Below are 7,973 nucleotides of genomic sequence, written 5' to 3'. Positions count from 1 at the left end.
GAAAACGCCAATGAAAATTGGCTAGTGGATTTAACATACCTGAGCCACTCCCCGTGCCAATGGGTATAAATAGGGCGACAGGTGCGTCCACGCATAGGAGGAGGCCACACTCCATTTGGAGTGGGCCCTCACCCCAAGGGGGCCGGGTTGCCTTGGGAATGGTATGCCAAGGCGATGGCATCCACTATCCAGTGGGCCAACCTCTGCTTGGAGACACCCTTCCCCTTCTGCTGACCTCCAAAGCAGACCAGGAGCTGCTCAGAGCTTCTGAAGCTCTGGGTGCGGTCCATGTATATGCGAAGCGCTCTTACGGGACACAACAACGCCAAGGCTGGATCTGCCTCCTCCAGGGACAGCGCTTGCAGGTTCACCACCGGGTCTCGGAAGGGAGTGGTGGGAACCTTGGGCATGTATCCTGGCCGGGGTCTCAGGACAACGTGAGAGTAGGCCGGCCTGAACACAAGGCACTCTTCACTTACCGAAAATGCTTGGAGGTCCCCAACCCTTTTGATGGAAGTGAGCGCGACCAGGAGCGCTGAATTAAAGCGCTTAACTTAAGAGACAGGAACTTAAGCTCGACTGAATCCAGCGGCTCAAAGGGACCCCTCTGAAGTCCCGCCAGGACAATAGAGAGGTCCCAGGAGGGAATCAGGGGTGTCCTAGGAGGATGTAACCTTCTGGCACCCCTCAGGAACCTAACGATCAGGTCATGCCTCCAAAGGGACCGGCCGTCCACTGCATCGTGATGGATATACACTTTCAGGGTGGAGGGTGACAGCCCATGCTCCAACCTTTCTTGCAGGAAAGAAAGCACAACTGTGACCGGGCATCTCCGGGGGTCTTCTCGGTGAGAAGAACACCAATTCGTGAACAGACTCCACTTCAGAGCATAGGCCTGCCTCGTAGAGGGGGTTCTAGCCTGAGTGATAGTGTCTACCACCGCTGGGGGCAGATCTCTTAGGTCTGCCGCGTCCCGTCCAGAAGCCACACATGGAGGTTCCAAAGATCTGGACTCGGGTGCCAAATGGTGCCAAGCCCCTGAGAGAGGAGGTCCCTCCTCAGGGGGATGCGCCAGGTAGGGGCTGTCACGAGGAGCATGAGTTCCGAAAACCAGGTCTGGGTGGGCCAGTAAGGCCCAACCAACAGGACCTGTTCCTCATCCTCCCTGACCTTGCACAGCATCTGTGCGAGCAGGCTCACTGGGGGAAACGCATACTTGCGGGCAGTGGGAGTACTCGTGGGAAGCAAACAGGTCTACCTGGGCTTCCCCAAATCGACTCCAGATCAGCTGGACCATCTGGGGATGGAGTCGCCATTCCCCAGGAAAGGTGAGCTGTCGTGAGAGCGCGTTGGCTGCACGATTGAGCTCCCCCGGGATTTGGATAGCGCACAGCGACTTGAGCCCTGTCTGACTCCAGAGGAGGAGATGGCGGGCGAGTTGAGACATGCGACGTGATCGTAGACCGCCCTGTCGGTTGATGTACGAAACAGCCGCAGTGTTGTCCGTGTGGACCAACACGTGCCTGTCTAGCAACAGAGGCGAAACCGCAGTAAGGCTAGATGCACTGCCAGCAACTCCAGACAGTTGATGTGCCAAAGCAGTCGAGGTCCTGTCCAGGACCCTGAAGCTGCCTGCCCATTGCATGTCGCGCCCCAGCCCGTGTTGGAGGCATCTATTGTGACAACAACATGCCGGGACACTTGTTCTAAGGGCACGCCGGCCCGTAGAAAACCAGGGGGTGGTGTAAGCGCAGTGGATAAGACGCATGCCTGTGGTGTGGGAGACCCGGGTTCGAATCCACTGTGAACCGCCAGTGTGTCCCTGAGCAAGACACTTAACCCCTAGTTGCTCCAGAGGCGTGCGACCTCTGACATATATAGCAATTGTAAGTCGCTTTGGATAAAAGCGTCAGCTAAATGAATAAATGTAAATGTAATGTAAATGTAGAAAGGCAAGGTCCGACCAGGGGCTGAATCGGTGGCGACACATCGGTGTGATGGTGACACGATGTGACTCGGGAGTGCAACCAGTGCTGAAGTGGCCTCATATGGAGCAACCCGAGCGGCGTGACTGCGGCTGCGGATGCCATATGCCTTCTGGGCCGTCCGACACAACTCCCCATCGCTGCAATACTGGCATATGGCATCCGCAGCCATATGAATCACATTTCACATGCATGTTTTTACCAAGTGTCAGTAAAACCCTCCACCAATCACGACTGTTTCTAACATATCAAAGGTCTACAGAAACAGTATTCGCTGGCGATCACTGGTCTAATAAAGTTGACTTGAAAGGCAGAGTTCGAATGGCGAAAAATGTTCCACTCAGGAGTTTTAATCGTATCTGTCTGCGACGAGAGACGGGCTGTTGATGAGAGATGTGTGGGACTTTGGAGAAAATAGAAAGAGGGACATTTAAAGTCTATGTTCTTTTCCGTCTGCCTTCCAAGTTTCTGAAATTGACTGGCCGGATCTTCATCTCCGCGAATGGAATCGAATGCTCATGGCCTTTCCAGTGGAACCAGTTGATCCCCTGTGAATTAAAATTGTTTAATTTAATTTCAATATCTTACAAAACATTTCAGTGTTGTATATGAAAGGGTATAAAGTACTTAATTATTGTAATTGAATATTATTTTGGGGAATTTGTACTTTTATCTACTCAAGCATTATTGAACCTGAACTTGAGGACTTGGACGACATTTCATGGATTTGTTTTATTATTTTATATATATTTTTATTATTACACTTTCATTTAGACCTATGGTTATTATCATGCAAAATCTATCCTCTTTATATGCTGGTAACACTTTACAATAAGGTTTCATTTTTTAACTTTTATTAACTACATTAGTTAACATGAATTAACCAATGATAATTTAGTATTAAGTATATATTATTATAATAGTTTTTATTAATATTTTGAATTAGCTTTTATTTTTATACTTTTAATTTAAATGTAGTTAAAAAAAATTGTAATTTTGTTACGTGCTTTTTTTCGGTTTCATTTATTTTCATTTCAGTTTTAGTTCAATTAGATTTTTATTTTTTATTTTACTAACTTCAAATAAACAAAAATTAGAAACTGAAACAAGTTAAGTCATTCATCTAATATTTATTTTATCTTATTTCAGCTTTATTTTAATTAAAAATGATGTTTTAGTTTTAGATAGTTTTAGATTGTTCTAAACTAACAATTGAAAAAGAAATCCTTCAAAAGCATTGATCAATCTTAGTCAATGTTTATTTAAAATTTTCTAATACATTATTCAAATCAAAAGTCGTATCTGTTCGTATTATTTAATGGCGCCAACATGAACTAACAATGAAAAGTTGTATGCTTATTTAAAAAATAATAAATTGTATGCTTATTAAAAAATAAACAAATAGAATAAACCAGGTCAAATGTGCTGCGCATTGTTAGTTAATGCATTAACTGACATGAACTAATGGTTCCTTATTGTTAAGTATGTATATTTTTGTCTATTTTACTGATAAAAGTCAGGTCAACTTTTATGTAAACAAAACAAAACAGCCAGTAAAAATAATTTTGACTTAACATTGAATTGGCCAAAATATTGGAGAACGGCTTACTTTGCTGTGACTGCTGTCTCCATATTTCCCCATCAGGTTCACTCGATGGCAGTTTTTATACCAGAACGCTCCCTTGTAGGACAGGGCACAGTTGGTGACCGCAATGTCATTGTCATTGTCATAGGTGGAGAAGGGTCTGTTCTGGTGATATGACAATGAATCACCTAAAGAGAGACAGAATATTATAAGAGAAATATTACAAAACCTTTTCCATCATTGGGCATGAGATATATGAACAAAGTTTAAAACGATGCATTGTTTGCATGTATTCTAGGGTGAAATGATCTTATGATCATCATATTTGCATGAGATACGGTTCTTTATTGGCTTTGATTGTTCCATGAAGACATGTACAAAAGGTTTTTATAGTGAAAAAACAATATTTAGATTATTAAAGTGTTCTTCACACTAAGAAAAATGCTTCTTTTAAGAACTGTTGACTGAAAAGTTCTTTTTGGAACCAAAACCAAAAATGATTCTTCTATGACATCACCTCTTTTTGGAACCTTTGTTTTAAAGAGTGTAATATGTATTGGATAACGGTGTATAACGAATGCATAATGTATATGGAGTTCACCTGCGGTGCCACTGTATGCACCAATCTGGATCTTGTAGCGGGAACGAGGATCTGCAATGTAAAATTTATCGTAGACTGCAAACACACTCTCCTGTCCGTCACGCAGGTCCACGCGCAGATCGTACTGACAAGCTGAGGTGATTTTGTGAAGATTTGAAAGTCCTGAAAGACAAAGACGCACCGTCTGTGTCAGTAAAGCCAGACTGAGTAGATTTCAGTGCTGTAATGGCCTGCTGAAATTGAGTCGCACCGAGCCAGAACTCATCGCTCGTGTCACCGAATCCTGCAGAGTAGTTCCTCCAGTTCCTGTAGAAATCCAGCTTTCCGCTCTGACGCCGAAGGAACACCTGTGGAGACAAACATATTTGTTTACGGGGGAAATTAGTCCATGCAATCTCTGAAAACTGAAGCCATGACCTTGGCTTTTTTTCTTTTCTTTTCTTTTTTATATAGAACTCTGCAATAAAAAGCCCCAGTTACCTTTTTAACTGTATTTTTTTTTTATTTGTGGCAAAGCCAAGCTTCCATACTTGCTACAAATGTTTCCATTGAAATACAATACAACTTAATCATGGATAGCATAACAGCTATTCTTATATTTAAATAAAATTCAGAAACACATTTAAAACTAACTATATTACTGCTCAAAGTTAGAGTTTGTTTCGAATCATCCTTAAAGTCAACACTTTTCCATTCAGTTTATTCAATCTATTTTATAACATTCAGTCATACATAGAAGTTAGTCTCAACTGAGATTAATGGTGCAATGCAAACATGTTTAGTAGTGTGTGAGCCTCACCATCCAGCCACCGCCGTCGGTGATCATGTCACAGTAAACTCGGACGGGCTGCTTCTCGTCTCCCCTGATGTAAATGGTGTACGGACCGGAGGAAGTCTCTCCGTTCAGCAGAGTTTCTGAGCAGTCCTTGGTGTTGCTATAGCGCATGCCAGCTGCACACAATATGAGGAACAAAACAAGGTTTGATTCAGCAATCAGACAGTGAATAAGACACACAGATCACACGAGCAGTGAGTGCATTTTCCCTCACAGCCAAAAAGTGGATCTGTTTTTAAAGACCTTAATGCATAAATCAAATAAAAATAATCAAATAAATAAATCTGTCTGCACAATTAAATGCAGGGTTATATTGTGTTAACTAAAACCATATTTTCTTTCATTATTTGAAATAAAGTAAAGAGTAACTTAACAAAAAAGAAAACTTGTTATATTTTAACTAATTGTCAAGGTAACTTTTATTGGTTTTATTTAGTTTAAGAAAAAAACTAAACTACATAAATGAAAGTTAAAAAATATATTCTGTAGATAAATAAATAAATAAATTAAATGGTATATACATGGTATATATATTTTCCTTTTTGAGAAGCATTAAAGTTATTGATTAATGATGTACAAAGAATGTGTTATTACAGAATAATTTATATACTGTGTAGTTTTTGCTATTGTCTCGATTTAGATTTTATTGTTATATTTTAGGTTTTCATTTAAATTTTTAAAGTTTTAATAATGTTGTTATGTTTTTAATACATTTTTATCAGTTTTTCTTTTTAAGTACAAATAGTTTTTGTTTACTTCTAGTTTTTATAAATTTTAAATACATTTTTATCTTTTTCGTTTTTAAATATGTATAAATAATTCTTATTTACTTCAAATTTTTATTTTTAGTTTATTTAGTTTTAGTTATTTTAATAATTCAGCTTAAAATGAGCAAAAATTAAAAACGCTTCCTTGGAAACTTTATTTTTTTTATTAGTTTTTTATGGAATTGTCAGTTTTGATTTCATGGTGACTTTAAGGGTGTTTGGAAGCAGCATTTGGGAACGTTACTTTTAAAAGTAATGCATTACAATATTGCGTTACTTCCTGAAAAAGGAACTTATTACGTTAATTACTTTTTTATTGAAAGCAATGCATTAGGTTACATTTGCCTTACTTTTCAAATGTGAGCTGGGTTTGCTTGTTTGCTTTTAATATAAAAAGTTATATTTTTGGCAAATGTACAAGCCCTTCACACCAAAAGCCTCGGGCTGAAGGAAATGTAAATCCATGTCTGTACAGTAGAACACAGAAGAAGAAAGTTCAACACTCTTCAGAATTAAAAAAAGTAATGTGTTACTTTAGTTACTTGAAAGAAAAAAAAATCTGATTACGCAACTTGCATTTCTTGTAATGCGTTACCCCCCAACATCGATTGGAAGTTTGATGAAGAGTAATATAGCTGTAGTTGTGTGTAGTGAACAGACAGACCTGTGGTGAAGACGGAGCTGATCTGTGTGCTCCTCTTGTCCTCAGCGACGGCCTGCAGTCGGACTGTGTGTTCAGTGCTGCTCCTCAGATCAGACAGACCGTGTGAGGTCACAGACGGCTCCAGATTCAGCTCCTGTGTGAACATACGTCAATTCTGATCTGAACATCAGTAAAAAAAAAAAACAAATTCCATTTATTTAATCATTTTTGTTATGCATCATATATTGTTATCTATAAATAAAGTGAAGTGAAACTATATTATTATTCTGATTATTATTATGAGAATGATTACTGTTGTTGTGGTCTATTCGTATCCAAAAATCATAATTCTAGAATTTGCAAAATTAACAAAACTCTTTAGATGTTCAAATTGCCTAAAATTAATTAATTCAATAAAATACAACATTAAACTGTTTAAATTAATAAATTAATAAATAAATACATTTTGTTATAGTATTTTTATGCATGAAATAATATGCATTATAAACTTTATGATATAATATATTTATACAATATTCTCCAAATGCTCAAACTGTGCCTTGAGCCATATAAACCACTAATGCATATAGGTCATATTAGTTATATATGACGACTAACACAATTTAAATCTGCATTAATTGTATACAGTATAGTTTTTAAATAGATATTTCAACCTCAAAAACAGCTTTTGTGTTCCACAGAAGAACGAAAGTTTGTACGAAAGTTTGTAAACAACACAAGGTGATTTTTTTGTTGAACGATCCCTTTTATATAGCCTATAATTACACTAAAAGGTTAAAATTCTTAAAATGAAATAAAAAATGAGTATGTGAGAGATGTCTGACCCTGACATCCCCGTCAGATGGTTCAAAGGTCAGGATGTATGCGGTGATGGCGGCCCGCGGCGGCGTCCAGCTGAGAACGGCGCTGTCTGTCTGAATATTACTGGCAACCAGATCACGCGGAGCGTCCACATCTACATTACACCAGACAAACCAGATTACACTGACATTTATTCAGACAACCAGATTAAAAAATGCATTCATTTGTTAGAATTGATCGTTGAAGTTTCATAAATTCAGCATTAGTTGTGTTAATGACAGTCCATTATTTTAAGAGTCAGGAGAAGAAACTTAAAAAGAATCCTAAACTCAGGTTCTCTCACTGATGCATTATGGGAGAATATATTTTTAATTATTATTATTATTATTTTTAACAGCAGTTTTTAATTATTATGCAGGTAGTTACATTTGGAAAAATTTATTTTTTTTAATTAATTATCAGATGCAGGGCATACAATATTTGAAATACTTTTGAAATTGTATTAAAATAAATAATAATAATAATAGTATTATTGTTATTATAATAATATATTTTAATTATTATTATTATTATTATTATTATTATTATTATTATTATTATTATTATTATTATTATTATTATTATTATAAGTAATTTTTGGCACATTAAATGTTTCTTTTTCAACCAGGACACATGAGAAACTAACTAGCTAACAGTAATTAGCTTTAATAAAATACAAAAATGTAAATCTGTGTA

General features: G+C 37.9%; 1 pseudogene; it reads right to left on the bottom strand.

Annotated features, from left to right (window-relative positions):
* Nucleotides 1–2,166: 2,166 nt before the first annotated feature.
* LOC132140050 (tenascin-like) overlaps nt 2,167–7,973 on the bottom strand; it is a 51,788-nt pseudogene continuing 45,981 nt past the window's right edge.

Source organism: Carassius carassius, chromosome 4 (assembly GCF_963082965.1).
Source record: "Carassius carassius chromosome 4, fCarCar2.1, whole genome shotgun sequence".
NCBI classification, from domain to species: Eukaryota; Metazoa; Chordata; class Actinopteri; order Cypriniformes; family Cyprinidae; genus Carassius; species Carassius carassius.
The sequence above is the reverse complement of the archived record's forward strand: the minus strand, read 5'-3'. Positions and strand labels throughout refer to the sequence as shown.